The sequence below is a fragment of the Epinephelus moara genome, chromosome 3 (assembly GCF_006386435.1).
Source record: "Epinephelus moara isolate mb chromosome 3, YSFRI_EMoa_1.0, whole genome shotgun sequence".
NCBI classification, from domain to species: domain Eukaryota; kingdom Metazoa; phylum Chordata; class Actinopteri; order Perciformes; family Serranidae; genus Epinephelus; species Epinephelus moara.
Genome location: NC_065508.1, coordinates 31,749,035 through 31,767,399, shown reverse-complemented (window position 1 = coordinate 31,767,399; position 18,365 = coordinate 31,749,035). Strand labels below are relative to the sequence as shown.

General features: G+C 38.9%; 1 protein-coding gene across 1 annotated transcript in view; it reads right to left on the bottom strand.

Moving 5' to 3' along the window:
* The window catches only part of npas2 (neuronal PAS domain protein 2), a 64,493-nt gene extending 48,440 nt beyond the window's left edge, over positions 1–16,053 (bottom strand). The window contains exon 1 of the mRNA XM_050041349.1: positions 15,823–16,053. The gene's annotated coding sequence lies outside the window, so the exon portion shown is untranslated. The remainder of the gene's footprint in view (positions 1–15,822) is intronic.
* Between the last annotated feature and the right edge of the window lie 2,312 nt (positions 16,054–18,365).

Here is an 18,365-nt window from a genome sequence, read left to right as displayed (position 1 = left end):
GATTACCAGTTACCCTGTTAAAAATGTTACAAATTATGTAAGTATTTTAATAACCTCATCAAAGTGATGTGGACGGCACAGGTGGTTAGCACTGGCACCTTACAGCAAGAGGGCCCTGGGTTTGAACCCACCAGCCAGCTGGGGCCTTTCTGTGTGGAGTTTTCATGTTCTCCTTGTGTCAGAGTGGGTTTTTTCTGGATTGGCTTCCTCCAACAGTTAGGTTAGTTAGGTTAACTGGCAACTCTAAATTGCACTGTGTGAATGCGACCCTGTACCAGGATAAGCGGTTACGATAATGCATGAATGAAGAATCAAAGTAATGTAACTTATTTAAACTAATTTTTTTTTTTTTTGCCGCAGCGGCCCAGGTTCGACTCCAGCCTGTGGCCCTTTGCTGCATGTCACTCCCTCTCTCTCTCCCCCTTTCACACTTGTCTGTCCTATCCATTAAAGGCAAAAATGCCCCAAAAAAAAATCTTAAAAAAAAAAAAAAAAAAAAAAACTAATTATTTTTTTATTACTTTTTCAGCAAATGTTTTAAACTAAGCATAACAGGTAAAGGTTTAACTTCGAACATTTCCATGTATACAGCATTTTCACCGCTGGTAAACTAGTGACTGTACAAGTCATTGTACAGTGATGTTAGAGCCCTTGTCTGATTTCAGAAGTTAAATATCATTATGAATTTTCTGCACTGAAAGGCATTCTTGTCTGACAACACCCGTCGGACGCCCGACTTGGCTTGGTTGGCGAGTTGCAGGCGTGGCAAACAAAGGTCGTTCAGTGCAATGTTCATTGATTTGACTGAGAGAGGGGGCGCAGATTCAGGTAAGAGAACCAATCAAAAACAACACTCAAAATGTGAGCCCACACAGCCAAATGAATGTCTAAATGTAGAGACAGCTCCTTGTAAGCCATCCTACCCTTGGTGGCGTTGCACTCAAATTTGTCCCAATGGCTTTCATGATGTTTTCAAAAAAAAAAAGCCATTCTTGCATGGCAAAAAACACGCAAAGCAGCAGAATGAACGTTTTATTGTACATAAATGCTTTTTACCTGAAAGAATATGTTCAGATGTAACACAAACACACATTACAGACATTTTGATTAGTAACTGTAATGTTATTATATATTTTTTCTCAGTAATTGTAACTGATTACAATTACATTTATTTTGAATGTATTACACATACTAGTTCCATGTAACGCGTTACTCCCCGAAATTGCCTAAATCCTACACCCTGGACCTTTAAAGTCATAAAGGTTTAATGGCATACTAATGCAGAGACAGCTACCACTTGTTATATAACATGACAAAGTCAACTAATAGAGGCTTTTTTAATTAAATGATGTTCAAAAAACATCTTAAACATCTTGTCTCATGTCATCCACTCAGCCATATGGCAGCTTACACACTGTACACACAAAACAAAGATAAGAAAGCGAACAGTGCCAGAATGATGATATGGAATCGTTCTGAAGTGAAATGCTTCGCCAGCGAGCAACAAGTGTGAGACATCTAAGATTCATAAAGATCTCCCACATTTTACTGCATTATTCACCATCCGCCTACATAGAGATTAGTTCTGCTCTTATGTAGGTCATGCTATTGGATGATGACATGACATTTAGTGCTCATAAGCAGGCCTCACTACATAATAAATGTTCAGTGTTCGGGGCTTCACACCCTTTACCTCTGTCCAGACTGCTCGTCTTTACTTCAGTGGAAAAACTGGATTATTTTGATAATCACACCGACACTAAGCCATATTGCCTCCAGCTACATCTGTGATCTGGTATTGATGATGTCATCGTGACTCTCTGCTGAAGCACTGACTGTCATTAATTAGACTGTGGCACTGCTGTTCGCTCTGTGTTCCCATGGTAACAATGTGTGGTGTCTACTTTCCCCCCAACCAAGGCAGCTATGTCCGTCAAGCCACTGGTTTCCATTTTCTTCTGGTCCAGGAGATTTTTCATGCACACCTCAGAAGCCCATTTGTTAGTCTGATTAATATTAATAAAGTGGCGGGCAACCGTTCTCGCTGTATGCTTTGATTCCTCATTATAACAGCCTAAATCTTCTCAATACATTGTACACAGCAGTGATGCATGATTTATTACTGGGCTGAAAGATGGGCTACGGAGATAATTTACTGTTGCAGCTTCGAAGTAATATTTCCTTGTTTTTCTTTTAATATCAAAACATATTTGATATAAAGAATGTCTCAAATAACAAATAAAAGGAATCCTAAGTAGATGAAATGCAGCAGATTGGTCTGAAAATCAGAATAGGTAAAACAAAAAACAAGCACTTTGATTCACGGTACATAATCTCCTGTGAAGATGAGGTAACAAATAAAGCCTTATTTTAAATAAGTACATGATCAAAACTTAAAACTGGAAAGACTGACATTGCAGGTGAATGCCTCACACTCCTGAACTCTTCTGAGAGCATCACATCGGCAGCAGATGTTCTTCCTGCAGCAACTACAGAAAATCTCCTTATTACCGGAAATGGTGTCTCATTTCTACATAACCATTCTTCAGTCCATTCTAACAGTTGGCTGGTTACACAATGTTCAGGTCAAGGACATTTTGCACCTGAATTGAATTGAGTCTCAGTATACAGTAGGTGGAGGAGCACTGACTACAACTTCAAACGTTATCCAACTGCTGAGCAGGGAAACTGGGGGAGAAAAAAAAAAATCACAGATGGGACTATTTGGGGACATTCTCGGCCGAAACAGCATTTTCTTCCATTGAGTACCCAATGGAAAAAGGAGGCACTGGCCAGTAAAGAAACTAATCGTCATGCCCCTCCTCAGCAGTGTTTTCCCACGAGCGCTGTCCGTTTCGACCAAACAGCAGCTTCACACTAATCCTCCCCTGGGCAACAGCTGAACTCTCGCGCTCACTGAGCTTTACCCGCCGGACAATCCTGTCACAGTGCAGTTTAACATATCCTCACCTGCTGTGCATTCAGGAAAAAAACACATGCCCTTTCCCCATGCTCTTCATAACTGCACTTATGTAAACATCCTGGATGATGTACTTAAACTATATTTTTGTGCTGACATTATAGGTCAAATAATCAATCAGTCAATCAAAAATGACTTTATATGATCAGTTAATCTTTCAAGCAAAAACAACAGACATAACATTTCGTTGAATCTAGCTATAAAGTATTTTTTCATTTTATCTTTACAAATCAGACACTTTGGTCATCTGAAGACATCAGTTCTGGGCTCTGATTAAAATGTGATTGGAGGCACTTTATAGATAAAATTAAAGGTGTACTGTGTAAGGGTTGCAGGGCTTAAACTTCTCCTGTGTGCCAAGCTTGTAGGAGAACTCCAGTGGCCAATGCCAAAACACAAATAGCCCAATATAGAGCCAGTGTTTGGTTTATCCGATCTGGGCCACTGTATAACAACATGGTTAACTCCGTGTAAGAGGCCCGCTCCATGTATGTAGATATAAACAGCTCATAAGGTAATAACCAGAATTATCGCCTCACAGTTGTATGCCTCGGCGAACCTGTCAAGTTGCAATTACAGTTTACAAACATTTCGGTAAAAACAGGGTTGCTTTACACACATCTTTACTTCTGCAACACAGAATATCTATGCCATCAGCACAGTTTGAGGATGGGCACCAAAGAACAAGTCACCAATTCTGACCAAATCTTTAACCTTTAACCTTTGGGATATAAAATGTCATCACTTCATCATTTTATCCTATTAGACATTTGTGTGAAATTTTGTCATAATTAGCACATGACTTTCTAAGTTATAGCCGAAAACTTGTTTTATGCGGTCACAGTGACCTTGTCCTTTGACCTTTGACCACAAAATTTTAATCAGTTCATTCTTGACTCAAAGTGGGATGTTTGCACCAAATTTGAAGAAATTCTCTCAAGGCCTTCTTGAGATACAGCATTCATGAGAATGAGAAAGATGCAAGCTCACAGTGACCTTGACCTTTGACCACCACAATCTAATCAGTTTATGCCTGAGTCTAATGGATGTTTGTGCCAAATTAAAAATATATATATATTTCAAGGCTTTCTAGAGATATCACATTCATGAGATTGCGATGGAGAAGGTCAAAATGACCTTTGACCTATGACCACCAAAATCTACTAAGTTCATCAATAAGTCCACGTAGACATTTTTGGACAAACAACACACAAACATAATGCCTCTGCCGGCGCGGAGTCATAAAACAAGATGATTCTTATTTTCAGGTAATTATACACTAATGATAGATATGAATATTATATTCAATTTCTGCTCATATATCCTCTAAAGCCTGTCTTTAATACTTAATAATAACTAATAACAGATGAATTTGTCTTGTCATTTTTAGTGCACAGTGAGCTTAATCCTTTTTCAGTACAATGTTATGTAGGTTTCTTTCACTCATTCTGTGTTTACTTTTCATGGTTACACAACAACATTTGTCAGTGATTTTGGGCATACTTTATCCAAAGTGCCTTGTAATTACACATTCACCACACGGCACAGCCTCACTGTGGGTGGCTGCATCCTTTCAATAAGAAAGCAGACCTTTAAAACAAACATCCTTTCACCAGGTTGAGCTACTCTCAAATTTCCTCATAATTACATTCTTTCAACAATTCTAAATGAATCACCGAATTATTCCCGGCCTGTTATTGTGTGCTGCTGCTCAGGAAAAGATGCAATTACCTAAGGCAGTGTGTGAGCAAATATGTGGGTCACAATTCTAGGGCACGGGTGGAAAGGGCAATGCAGCTCTTTCTTTGTAGCGCTGTCTCAAGCTCAGATCGTAGGTTACATCTTTGATAAAATTCCTGGCTGTGGAAGGGTGCTGATTCTTTTACAATGCCCTGAAAGAAACACTTTGAGCTGAAAACCAGAATAAAAATATTGTTGTTATAAATTCATCAATGTGTGTTTGTAAAACCACAACGAACCTCTCTCTTCTGCACAGACTCTGAAGTGAACTCATATAGCCCTTTGCAAGCAGTCCATGGAAAAAATGACCTTATGTCTCCATTCCTATCTATTGCCATTTCATTTTCCTTGTTATGAAACACTGCCATCCGTATTTCCAAAGCTTCCTCCTGAAAGCACACAAATCTCTCTCATTAAATTCAGGTTTCTTTTTAGAGAGGAAAGCAAGCTTATAATAAAAAACATTCTCTTTGAGGAAACGGATAAACAAATGAATATTGAATTCTGTCTAATTTTATAATCCAAAGAAACCAAAAGCACAGGATTGTACCTATTTTTCTTCCCCATACTGAAACAGCATACATTATTGGCAGCTTCACATTAATTTTTCATATATTTGTAAGGTAATTAACATTTTAGTTTAACTACAGGACAAAATATCAGCTGTAGATGGCCTCTTTTTTACCTAAGGGCCTGTTCACTGAAAAAATGAGTTGACATATAATCACAATAGATGCCTGAAAGTGGGTTAATAACATCTACATTTTTAATGATAAAAGGCTGAATCATTTGTCGTCTGGAAAAGAAAAAAAGAAAATCGCACTGACTAGTTTTCACACGCTCAGTTTATGCTTCATGCCTGATTAAAGGATGGTGAAATACAGCTAATTTGGATTATTCACAATCTCTGTGAGTGCACACATTATTCAGGATAACAGCTCATACTAACAGGGAAGCAGATTGGTGTAGTGAGTGTAGAAATCGTCCTTCACTGTGATAATGACTCATGATTCATTCACCCTGCTGAAGGGTCCTTGAGCAAACCCTTAAATCACTTCCAGCTCTGTTAGAGACCCTGTCCTTTGACCTCCAAGGAACAGAATTTCCAGAGAGACTTCCAGTGGTGTGTGACACTCCTGTTTAGTGTCACAAGCCATGGTCAGGTTTTGCCTATTGCTATCGCAGATTTCAGATGACGTACTGAATATCAAAGGAATGAGGAACCCAGTCTGGGAGTGCTCGGTTTATTTCGGCATCAGACCTGACGTGTTTGTTTATGGCCTTCTGCTGTGTTGTGTATTTTACTCCATGAAAACAAACCGCATTGTAATGCACATGCAGCCAACACCCTGAGCAAAAGATCTGAATCACATCTAGGTCACACACACTCATATTGTGAAACCCTTTTTTTTTCTTCATCTGAAATACAAAGTGTAGCCACACCCGCTTCTTTAAAGCGACCTGTTGTCGAGGAAAACAGATGAAAGCTCAGCAGAGATGGTATTTCAGTTAATTAATAATAATTCAATTACTTTTGAGTATTTTGTTATTTGTGTGTTGTTGAATAGACCAAAAAAAAGATGTAATATTTTTTAAAAAATACTTTAAGAGCTTGTATTTATGTATTTGAAATACTTAAAAAACATTATTTAATGTCATTAATCATACTTAATCCTCAGGTTTTGGCTGCAGAAAAAACTGTACAATGAGCCTAATTACAGTCATTAGTTAAATGCAGGTGAATCATATGACAAGTCCTGTCAGATCCAGCAACAAGCTCATTGTGAACTACTGTATTTCATTTGTGTTCTCTTGTACAGCAGTGTAGCGAGTACACAAAGGAGAATACTTTTTTAGGTTGATGTTGATATGAGAAAAGGGGAGGGAATGATTCTCTTTCTCTTCTGCTATTTTGTACCCTATTATATTGTACTATAATAGCACTACTTTATGTCTTTTGCACTCATTCAATTGGTTCCTTATAAAGTTGGAAATCTTAGAAATTGACTTACTCCACTGCACTTTCAGGATTCGTCATATTTTTTCCCAAAAATCTACTTGCCTGAAGTAAATTTTTACTTACCCCTTTACGAAACGCTTTATTTATTAGCAGTTATCAAATAACAACCAGGACTAATCGGTACTGTGCATGTGCAACTCTCAACAGAGATGAGAAGGGTGCCTCACTCCTTAGTTACTTCCATCATCAGCTCCAGAAAAAAAAAGATGCATTTCTTCAACTTCAACTTCATCTTCAAACAACTTTATTTATCCCCACAGGGCAATTCAGTTTGCAGCCTCAGTCACATAGAACAACAACAAAAAGACCACAAGATAAAAAAAAAAAAAAACATTTCTTTTTTACCATTTGCCTAATGAGGCAAGTGAGTTGTAAAATTTACTAGCACAACGTAGCATTTTACTTGCCCTGGGCAATCAGGCAATTTTTAATGGTATGCAATGCAGGATTGTCAATTTGTGTTTGTAAACTCACTAGCGAAAGTGAAACTAAAAGCCAACCCCACATTTATTCTTCTCTTTTCACCACTGTGTGTTTTGGATGCTGGCACCTGGTCGCTACCTTCTTATAAAGCCACAACCTCACCTGAGCACTATGCGGTTACACGCTCATAAATGTCAAGAACAAAGACAATAAGAAGAAAATAAGGAAATACAGTCAGAGGGGAGAGTCTCCGCAGATAAATACAACACCACCAGGGCCGCCCCTCCCTAAACACAGAACACGCGCTGTGCGTAGGGCCTCATCCATGGGGGGCCACATTTGAGGGGACGCATTTGCGCATATGCACAATGGATGCGCACATGCACTACCGTGAGGCGTGCGTAGAATCAGCTCGAGGAAGGAGAGAAGAGACCTGACCGCCCATGCGTCGCTGCAATGATTGACAGCACTCGACATCTGAACAATAAGAGGGGTGCGCTGGCAGGCACTTGCAGAGCTGCAGCAGGTGAAGAGTTGTCGACATGTCGTCCAAAAGAGCCTCAGGAGTATGTGCGGGGACGGGAGGGCGGGCGGGCTCCACGGAGGGGGAGACCCGAGCCTCGGGGGTATGTGCGGGGCCGGGAGGTCGGATGCTCCCAGAGAGGGGAGAGGGAGAAATATAGCTAAATAAGATGAAAATAGAAAAGAATGTCTCTGTATTTTATTTCTGTTTTCAGTGTTTAATTAAGGTGGGAGAGGCGGAGGGCTGAGGGAGATCGGACGCCTCCAGAGAGGGGAGAGGGAGAAATATAACAAAATAAGATTAAATAGGAAAAACCTGTCTCCCTCTTTTATTTTATTTTCAGTGTTTAATCAAGGGTGGGGGATTGAGGTGGTGGAAGTTACTTTCTTTTGATGAGTAATTGATGGCTATTTGTGACTCAGATTTGTTTATTTATTTATTTCAGTTTGAAGTTATTTTTATTTAATATTTATTTATTTATTTCAGGTTGAATTTTTTATTTTATTTGACTCATACAGCCAAACTACTGTATCTACAGTACATTTGTTATTGCCAGTAAAGGTTGTCAAGTTAAATGGCAAGTTGTTGTACGGTCATTTTGTACCTATGATACATTTGGGATGGGGGCCTCCAAATAAAATTTCGCTTAGGGCCCCAATTTGGTCAGGGGCAGCCCTGAACACCACACACAGAGTGGGATGTAAGTGATGATTGAGAGGGATTACTTCTGTATACATTGTTTTTTAGGAAAATCCTGCATAGTTTATCTTTGATGTTTAGCCCTGATTTCTATGAATCATTCTTGAAAAAGGGCATCTGCTAAATATCCAGTTGTATTGTTATCTGGACGAACTAGTGCATCAACAAGGCCTGACTGTTCAGTCTCTCCTGTTGCATTTCAACTGGCCTTTTACCAAGTCAATGGTCACTTGGACTGACAGAAACCACCCAGCATGCACCCCTAAATTCACAGCCTTCCACCTCCAAGATATCCTGATTGGCCTTTGAATCTATGATGCAGAGCTCATCTCAGAGAGGTTATGGTCAGACCAAAATTGAGGCAGCTACATACCTAAAATATCAGTTTTTAAAGAATGTTATAAGATGCTTTTTGATGCATTTGTGCCAAAGTCTGAGCTCAAGTCATGTGAATCAGTTATATAGAATAGACAGGTCTCAAAAAAAAGAAAAATGGAAAATGACTGTGCAGCAGACAGTGTAGCACTTTAATAGAGGCTGAATTCATTCCACCTGATACTTAATGAACCTCATTTATGTAGATGGCATTTTCACATCTTTGAATGAAGAGAACTACCTAAAAAGCCACTCAGAACATTTCGGGTCACCGGCGTACATTTTGCTTTACAGAGATCTCAGTGCAGCACTGTAGTGTCTTTGAAAAGGTTTCACACATTATGTTCAGATGTTTTTCTCTGGTTATGCCACTTTTATGCCACGAATATAAAGAGAGGACGCAAATTCACATAATGTGGTAAGTGTTACAGCCTGAAGAGGAGAACTTTAAAAAAAAAAAAAAAAAAGCAGCTAAATGTCTTAATCATGCCCCAGTGGATCGGAGCCTGAAGCTACCGAGGACAATGACTGTGTGCTTTGGAGCAAGAGATCAGCGACAGCAGCAAGGGCGATGACGTCTGTAGAGGCAGTTATATAACTGGAGCTGAACATTTTGTCTGTCATAGTTACAAGGTTAAAGAGGGTGACATGAATACCAGTCATAGTCTCAAGAGTCATGTGCAACATAGTTCCACTGGCCGAGTTCACCAAGGCAGGCATCAGTCCGTACAGTGCAGTATGGAGAGAAGGAATGTTCATGATTGATGTTAACAATTAGCATGTCTATCTCTTAAGACACATCGCTTGTCTCAGGGCCTCAAGGCTCCGACAAAAATCTCCTGACTGGGGTTCACCACCTATTCACTATTCAAAAAATGTGTAACAAGGCACGACAATCCACTTTTTAAACGTTCAGACTACAGTGAACATATCAGAGCATAGTGTCATATGATGTTTTTGGCTTTGTCAATTGCAAAGGTTTGACTCAACGACAACACTGATTAAATTTCCTAACCACAAAGTGTGGCATGTCCTTTGTAAATGCTGTGGCTTCAGAGACTATACAGATGGATATAAAAACAATAAATATTTTACTTTTTTTTATCAGTTTTGTGTGCATACCAGATCATCAACAATACACAAACTGAAATGTAAAATATAGAAGAAGCAAAGTTTCTCTGTGCTCAACTTGAATCTGAGAATCTAAGACATGAATACAAACATGATTTGGTGACATCACAACTTGGAAGCCGATCATGATCCAGTATTAAAGTTACACAAATGTGATTTGGAAACTTGAAGCCTCCAGTGCACATAGACAGAGAATGGACTTTTCAGTGAAGTGGGAGACATCTTGTGTCTGGCAGTTAAACTTTCTAAATTAAAAATATTTGCGTGTTTATTGATTCTGGATTTTTTTTTTTTAGCAGGAAGAAAGAAACAGTTTCAATAAACTTCTTAAATTTTAAGAACGTAAGTAGTTAATTTAACTTTTTCTTGTGGAAAAATATATTGGACAAATCATTATTAAATAAAAACACATCATATTGTCATCATAAATATGTACTCAGTTTTCTCTCATTTCAAGAGATACATTGTCTTTTATTCATCTTGCGAAGATAAGTGGGGAGTGCTGCTTCCAGCATTGGACAATAAGCTCTCTAACAATAAAGGAGGTAAATGCTCTCCCACCACTTAAGCAGGATTTAGTTATAAATCCAAATGTTACACAAAAGGGGTTGTGAGAGATTGATGTTTGAAATATCTTTGCGTAAGCATCAAAATACTGGACCAGAATGCAGCAAAGCCAGGTCAATACCAAAACAGGGTCAGTTTTCGGTAAATTCTGCTAATCTTGCACTGGTTAAGTAGCCTGGAAATCCAGACCCAAATCAAGAAAGATTTAGGGTCTGGCCATAAGTAATGAAAATGGCCCAACTCGAGGGGCGGCACCCAGCATGCATTTGTAAATATCACTGCACGCAATTGGGTAACACTACGACCAATCAGAACAATACACGGGGTGACGTATACGCTTAGCTACCAGTGGAGCTAACTGGTAGATTAGACTCTTGCCGTATCTGGTCGGCAAAACAGCAAAAACGTCCTTCTTGCAAAGGAAAGACTCGAGCGCCGTCTTCTGTTCCTCTTTTATTAAAAAAGCCAAGTCTAACTCGTTCATTGTAGTGGCCAAAGCCATTTCAAACAACTGGTGTTCATCCGTAGCCATCTTGCAATGCTCACTGACTGATTCCGGACTTCGTCGTCGCAGCGCTGTCGTCATCTGTTTAGCTCGTCTCTGGCCCGCCTACAGTATATCAGATACACCGATGTGATTGGTGCAGCTCGGTTTCATGGGCATAAGTAATGAGCATCATTACTGATTGCCAGAGTTACTCACTGAGCAAATTCAAATTGTGCTCTCACGAGAACTCTGGATTTCCAGGGTACTGGTTAAGTGGGCCCTTACATCTATATTAAGCTGTTTCAGACCAAAGTTATCAATACTTACGTTAATAACCAATTTAAGTAATTTCTTAAACCATTAAAACTGATGTGCAAAGTTTTATTTATGTTATCAGACATTATTTGGCTAATTCCTATTTCCCATTAACCCCTATTTTTACGACGTGGTTATTGCACCACCACGATGTCAAAGATACCTTGCAATAAAATGCTACTATCTTAATGTCAGCTGTATACAGGAAATGTTTTTGGGAAAGTCTATGGAGTAACATTCGGCAAACCTTAATCAATTTGTCTTCACCAGAAACTAAAAGTCTTGTCATACTATATGCACATAAAAGTTTGTTGTTTGTTTACACTTTCATCATTGTTTCGCCATCTTTTGTTGCCAAATTGCAGCGATTGTACACACAGGCAAATTGTATGTTGGCCACTAGTCTTCCTGTCTAGAGTAATAATAAGCATCATGTAAATATTCTCCACAAATAGGAGTACAATAATTATCAAGAACCGGCTTCTAAAAATGCAAAATAAGAGTATTCAACAGTGGGCAGAGAGCAATGCACAGACCGTGATGAGAGAAACAAACTATATTTTTTCATTAATTTAACACCTGATGAAGTTTAAGGTATGCTCCAAATAGAAATACAAGCAGGTGATAAAATAACCCCACATTTGTATAAGCACAAAAATGATTTGTGTTTGGGGTTATTGTTCTGTTTCCCTCAACATCCAGTGCCTGTTTGTGTTTAATGTCATCCATTACAATTATACATAAGTATTCCAGGACATACACTCTGGGAAACATGCAAACTATAAGTCTTTAAGTGTTGGACAGAGGGCATTTAAATCACTTGAAACATCAGGAACTAGTGTTACAGGTTGTTAAGGTGCATGGGAATCTAGTCTGTTTCTGATGGAAAATACATACTTCAAATGCCTGTTTAATGTAGTCAGAGCGCCTGTTTCCCATCTCTCTCTGCTTTTTCTATTTATTACCTACTATGTAATGTTTTCGCTGCTCTGCCTCTGATGGTCAAGGCTAGATATTTCATGTATGCCGTATGTCTGCGGAAATAACCTGGATAAATAAAAGTTTCACACTGATTTCACACTGAGCTCAATGAAACTTGATTACACTTGATTATTAAAAGAAAACAAAACAATGTGATAGGATATGCCACAAGATCGCGTTTCGTATTCCCAAGAGAAACTATTGTTATAGCCAAGTGTAATAAAAAACAAACAACACACCCATATAGGCTATAGGTGCCAAACAGGAAGCACGTACAAAGACATTCACGTAATAAAAGTAGCATGAGAGTTTTCATATAATACTGAACTAACTCTTGCACCATGATTCCAAAACTCCAAGACTCATTTCCTGGACTTCCTTACACACAAGATAGTACTTAGCCACATGTCTGCTCAGCCTCAGCAACACCAGCATTTCATTTTGATTTCTTAAAGAGAAAAATATTGATGTCAATGTAAGTACAATGGATATATAATAACCTACTAAAATCAGGCTGCTCACACACAACGGATGAGACTACTGATGTTTAATGTAAGTAGGACTTAGTAATGTGCAACCTGTGATGTTAGTTAACCTGTTGTCAGATTTTTCTCCATCTCATGGGTGTTTAAGATGAATCAACACAGGTTGAACATTCAACATTCATTCTATGTGGAGCGCCGCTCTGTTTTCTTAAAGAGACAGAGGGTAGAAATGATCCCTTCACTGCTGCACAGACCTACACCATTTGTGCATGCCCAGTCACACTAAGCAGCTCTAGCAATATTCAGACTAGCGTTCAGTTTAAGCTTGCAGGACATGGCCCAGTAACCTACTTTCCCCACAACATGCTCTGTAACATCAGAGACTAGGCTGTGTGTCATCAGTTAACTAACCTTCACCGCAGCATAGTTTCAGCATAGAGACGTAAAAACCCAGACGCAGCACTGCTGACGCAAAAAACAGAATACAATGATTACAGTTATGTCTCAGAAAAGGAAATGCCCATAAGGGCTTATGCTCAGTTTACTCTTAAAGGTGAAACGCAAGGCTGTAAAGTGACATTCTTTGCATATTAAAGGGCAGTATACATGAGAAGACACAAAAAAGGGACATTAAGAAAGTAAACTGCACAAAGAGAAAGAAATAAAGGGAGAAAACTGTCAAATAGATTGTGATACAGTGAGTATGGAGCAAGCTCATTATGAAAAGGATTTTCATAATTGTGAAATTTGAAGTCCTTGTAATTGGGTAATTATCATAATTACTAGATAATAATAATTTTAGTTATGAAAAGGGGTCTTGAAATTGTGAGTTAAATTATATTTGATAGACAGATAAGATGTCTTGTCTCTCATTCTTTCATCTCATTTTATGACAAATCTTAACATTAATATGATATTCTAAAGCATATTTATGAAACAGAATCCCATAATAATAATTCATATCATTGCCTCCTGCAGCAATTTAAACAATGTTTTCTAGATTTTACGAATAAAACATTAGGCTGGGGCGTCAGTGGCTTAGTGGATAGAGCAGGCGCCCCATGTACAAGGCTGTTGCCGCAGCGGCCCGAGCCTGTGGCCCTTTGCTGCATGTCATTCCCTCTCTCTCTCTCCCCCTTTCACACTCAGCTTTCCTAGCAATTAAAGGCAAAAATGGCCAAAATAAATCTTTAAAAAAGTAAATAAATAAAAAAATAAAATATTAGGCCTTTACATATATGCTAACTGTCAGGAATGCTGAGTGGCACTAGAACAACGCATTGGGGTTCCCCCTTATATCCCATTACAGTCCATGTGTCAGGTGAACAGCACTATAAACTGTATAACTTCACAACCTGATACCCTCAGACCATCCCTCTGAGTTTGTCGGTTAACATGAAACTCAAACTCCCACTGTGGCTGCACAGGCTAAAATACTGCACAGATAGTGAGCCACTGACTCAGTTGATGTATTCTCACTCTGCTTAACAAATCTAATAATTATGATTTGATGACAAATTACAGTAGTGATAATCACTTAGAGATTCTGGGCTGTGGGCTGATTGATTACTTGGATTTCTGGTTATATAGTGCTGATTGTTGTGTCTGATCTCAGTTTGTTTATATGGGATAAGGACAATATATTTAGCGAAAATTGCAATAAGAGTAGGTGGACTGGTTAAAGATAAATAATGTCTACAGTTCACTACATTTGGTTTATTGTCTAGCCTTCATTTTTACCCTATAATTATGGCATGTCATTTTCCCAAGTGAGTGCAAACACTTATTGAGACAGCTGTCAGCAGAATACAGAAAGAATAAGGATTGTAAGTGACCCCTGATCTCTGTATCCACAGGGGCAGACTTTGTACCAAAAATGTTATGCACATATTTAACTAGCCCACAATGTGAATACAGGTTGTTGGATTTAGTGGCAGAACTAAAACTTAGCTGAAGGGAGAGGAAGATAGCATGAGTCATGAAGCTGGCCCAAATGTTTAGCAGCATGATGTAAAAAGGAGCATATGGTGCGGTGAACACCCCGGTTCAGTCAGTCATGGAACAGCCCATCCTGTCCCACTCAGCTGTCAGCACACATCCTCATCACTATTCATGTCTGCTGGGCCGACCTCAGCACTGACGCAGCAAGCCGGCAAAATGGCTCAAACCTCAGTGTGAATGTACATGAATGAAGATGCAGGACAATCAACTGGACACTGACAATTGGACTCTGATATTTGCATAATGGCTCCTTTCAACTACAACATGGGCTTTTTTTTCATTAGGTCCATCAACAAAGTGACACAGTTGCCATAACTTGTCATTCAGGGGGAGAAAGGAGCCTTACCTCATCAAACTCCTGTAAATTTAGTGTTTCTCTCAATCACCCAATCCAGCAAATCTCACCAAGTACACTCTAAGTAGCCTATTTGTCCATTCATACAAAAATACACCCACTGCATTGACCTTTTAAATGTATGCCACTGACATTTAGGCTTACATTTCATTATCCTCAAGTCATAAAAGGTATCCTAGTGGACCTATGAGATCTCAGGTGTAATATAGCCTACTGTGGTGCCTGACTGTGCCACAGACCAGCAGCTGTTGTCCAGGTATATCAGCACATACACACCTCATTAGCTTAAGTCAGACAGCACTTCATTAATAGAGGTGCTTACACAATATAAAAAGGCTATGGAGAAAATGTCAATCTCTTAAAATACACTCATTGACACACAGGTCAAGTTACAGTGATGTGTATAACCTAAAAGTGTTACGTACATGTAAGTTAGGCTAATTAGTTCAATTAGTTAAGACATGAAAAGCACTCGGCGCCTCCATAAATAAGCTAACGTCAATGTGAAGCAGACTAAATGTTATCCACCGACGACAAGAAAAATGTTTTTAACACTGTAAAGCTAATTAAGTTTAAGTAAAGACTTACGTAAACTATGCCTGTATTCTTTATAAGCGCTTAAGAGTTTTTAATTTTCGAGTAATGTTAGCTAACGTTGCAACAACCGTGACGTTACAAGCAGCCTAACGGTCCATTAACGTTAGCACGTAACGTTAGTAAACACAGAGCTGGAAACTTACCTTGTTCTGAGGGATACAGGTCAGAGGGATCCAGACGGCAGCGTGTGGCAGAAGGAGCTTTAACCGAGCGAAAAACCCCGACGTCCTATATTCCAAAAAGTTAGAGAGATAAAACTGCACCGGTGGTGTGTGTTGGGGATACCGCCTGTTGAGGAGGAGACCCGGACCCAGCTCACACACACCTCACACTTTATATTCTCATTTGACAGAGCGCTGGTCAGACCTCGTCCCGTCCACACACACAGATGAAGGCTGAATGAAGAGTTTTCCGCAGCCAGCCACAGTTGGTCCACATTCAAGAGTCCCGCCCACTGGACTACTAAATAAAGTTATGTGAGCGCATGCACGCGCGTTTGCGCGTGTGGTGCTGGCGGTGGCTGGGCTTTAAAGATACCTTTTAAATGAATTGTGGATGCAGCATATTGAATGCACTCCAGATATATGTTAAAACGCACTCATTAACTCCCTGATTATGAAAAGTATTTGTTAAATGGTTATATTAAAAACTAATATTTCTATATAGGCTACCGGTATTCCATATATGTACAGTACACTGATGTGTTATGATTGGTGTGAGTCATGCCTTCTGCTCTGAGTCATGTTGCAAAGGCCATTACATAGCTGATCATCACATGTTGGTCTAAACGGAGTTGGACGGATCAAAGCAATTCTGAAAATGTAAAGACAAATGTGGTGGTGAGATGCATCAGTCCAACAGGTTTTAGCATTATTTCACAGAGCAACACACCTTGTGGCAACACCCTTACAGTAGCATATGTCAATCAGTGCAATTCAGTGGTGAAAGAAGTGTTCAGATCTAAGTCAAGTTCAGATTCCACAATGTAAAAATTGCTCTACAAGTAAAAAGCCATGCATTCAAAATCTTATTCAGTCTATAACATAGCCTTACTGTATGTTTTATACATGTTTCGTACATGCAGATTTTGATATGCAAAGTAACTTAACTGGCTGTGACATAAATGGAGTGAAGGAAAAAGGAGCATTTTCCTACTGATATAGAGCAGAACAATGCATAGCATAAAATGGTAATATTCAAGCAATGTAACTCAAAACTGTACTTAAATGCAGTACTGAGTATGTACATGCACAGGTGTAGTTTTCATAGGCGTGTATGTGCATAAAATTGAAGACATTTATACCATAATTTGATGCAGAGAGGGCACAAATTAGTGCAGAAAAAATTGCCAGAGTGCAGGAATTAAGTGTTTAATGATCCAAAGTTCCTGGTGGAGGACCCCCAAACCCCCATTTCACATGAACAAAACCTATGCCCTCGTAGCACTTTGTCACTTCAAATCACTGGAGCAATTTAAAGAATGTCAGCTTTTGGCAATGAGCTGCAATCAGTCATTCCATTAACTTTCATGTTATCACGAGCCGAACCTGAAAATGTTGACTCATATGCCCAATCATTCAACAACCACCTGACAAAAGGATGATCATTTAGATATAGATATATTAAGTGCCAATAAATGTGTCCCTTGGAACTTTCTACTGATCTTATATTAAAGATATACAGATTTATGTAAAACTACATCACTGTCCCATAATAATTTAGAAAATATTTTTTTTCTATCATGCAGGACAGACACATAAAAACAGAAATGGTGCAGCAGAGGACAAGATATTTTGACATTTTGGTGTGCATCATTCTCCAAAACCACCGCATACACTTCTCAGCAGAAGCTCAGAATACATTACACAACTATTTTCACAGGCTGAGTTGTACTCATCATGACTAGTAAACTGACTGTGCCCCTTTGAGATAAAAAAAAAAAAAATGCAAATTTTCACCATTCAAAAAAGCAATTAGTTACTTCTTAATTTAAAGTGTCCTGAAATTAAAAGGCCATTGATAGTTTTTTTTAACAAAAAAACCTTAAGGGACCTTTTCATTTAAAAAATATATATTTCAATCAGTAGTGAGAACAGGTGAAGGAAGGCAGCTCTAAAAATAAAGACATTTCTTTTGAGTCTATACTGGCACATCGGAGGCCTTCAATTAACAAAACATCTGTGATAGGAGAGGCCAACTACCATTTAGGTAACTGCTCTCCACCGTATTTCTTTCCAGTATGAGTTTCTGCAGAGACACTATTACTACATTAATAGCTCAGACACAAGGTCATAAGAATTGAATTTGGCGTTAAATATGAAAGAAGCACGCAAGCTGGAATGTCACAACTTCAACTTTATATGCCAAGCATAATCATGAGGTCAAACCACACACACACACACACACACACACACACACAGAGCCAAATCATACCATGTCAAAGTAAGCTGGTAAATGTGTGTGCAACCACAACTCACAAACCCATAGCAATCAATCTGCCTTGTCATTGTTACACCAGGCCATGATGGATGTTCAGTCAGTCATGCACTTCTTTTGTGGACCACAGTGTTAACCACATGCAGTCTTTATTTGTTCTTTTTTAAGGGTTGGATTAGTAAAAAAAAATAAAGCACTTGACATTTACCCTCAGTTTTTCTAAATAACTTAGATGTCTTGTTTTTTTAGA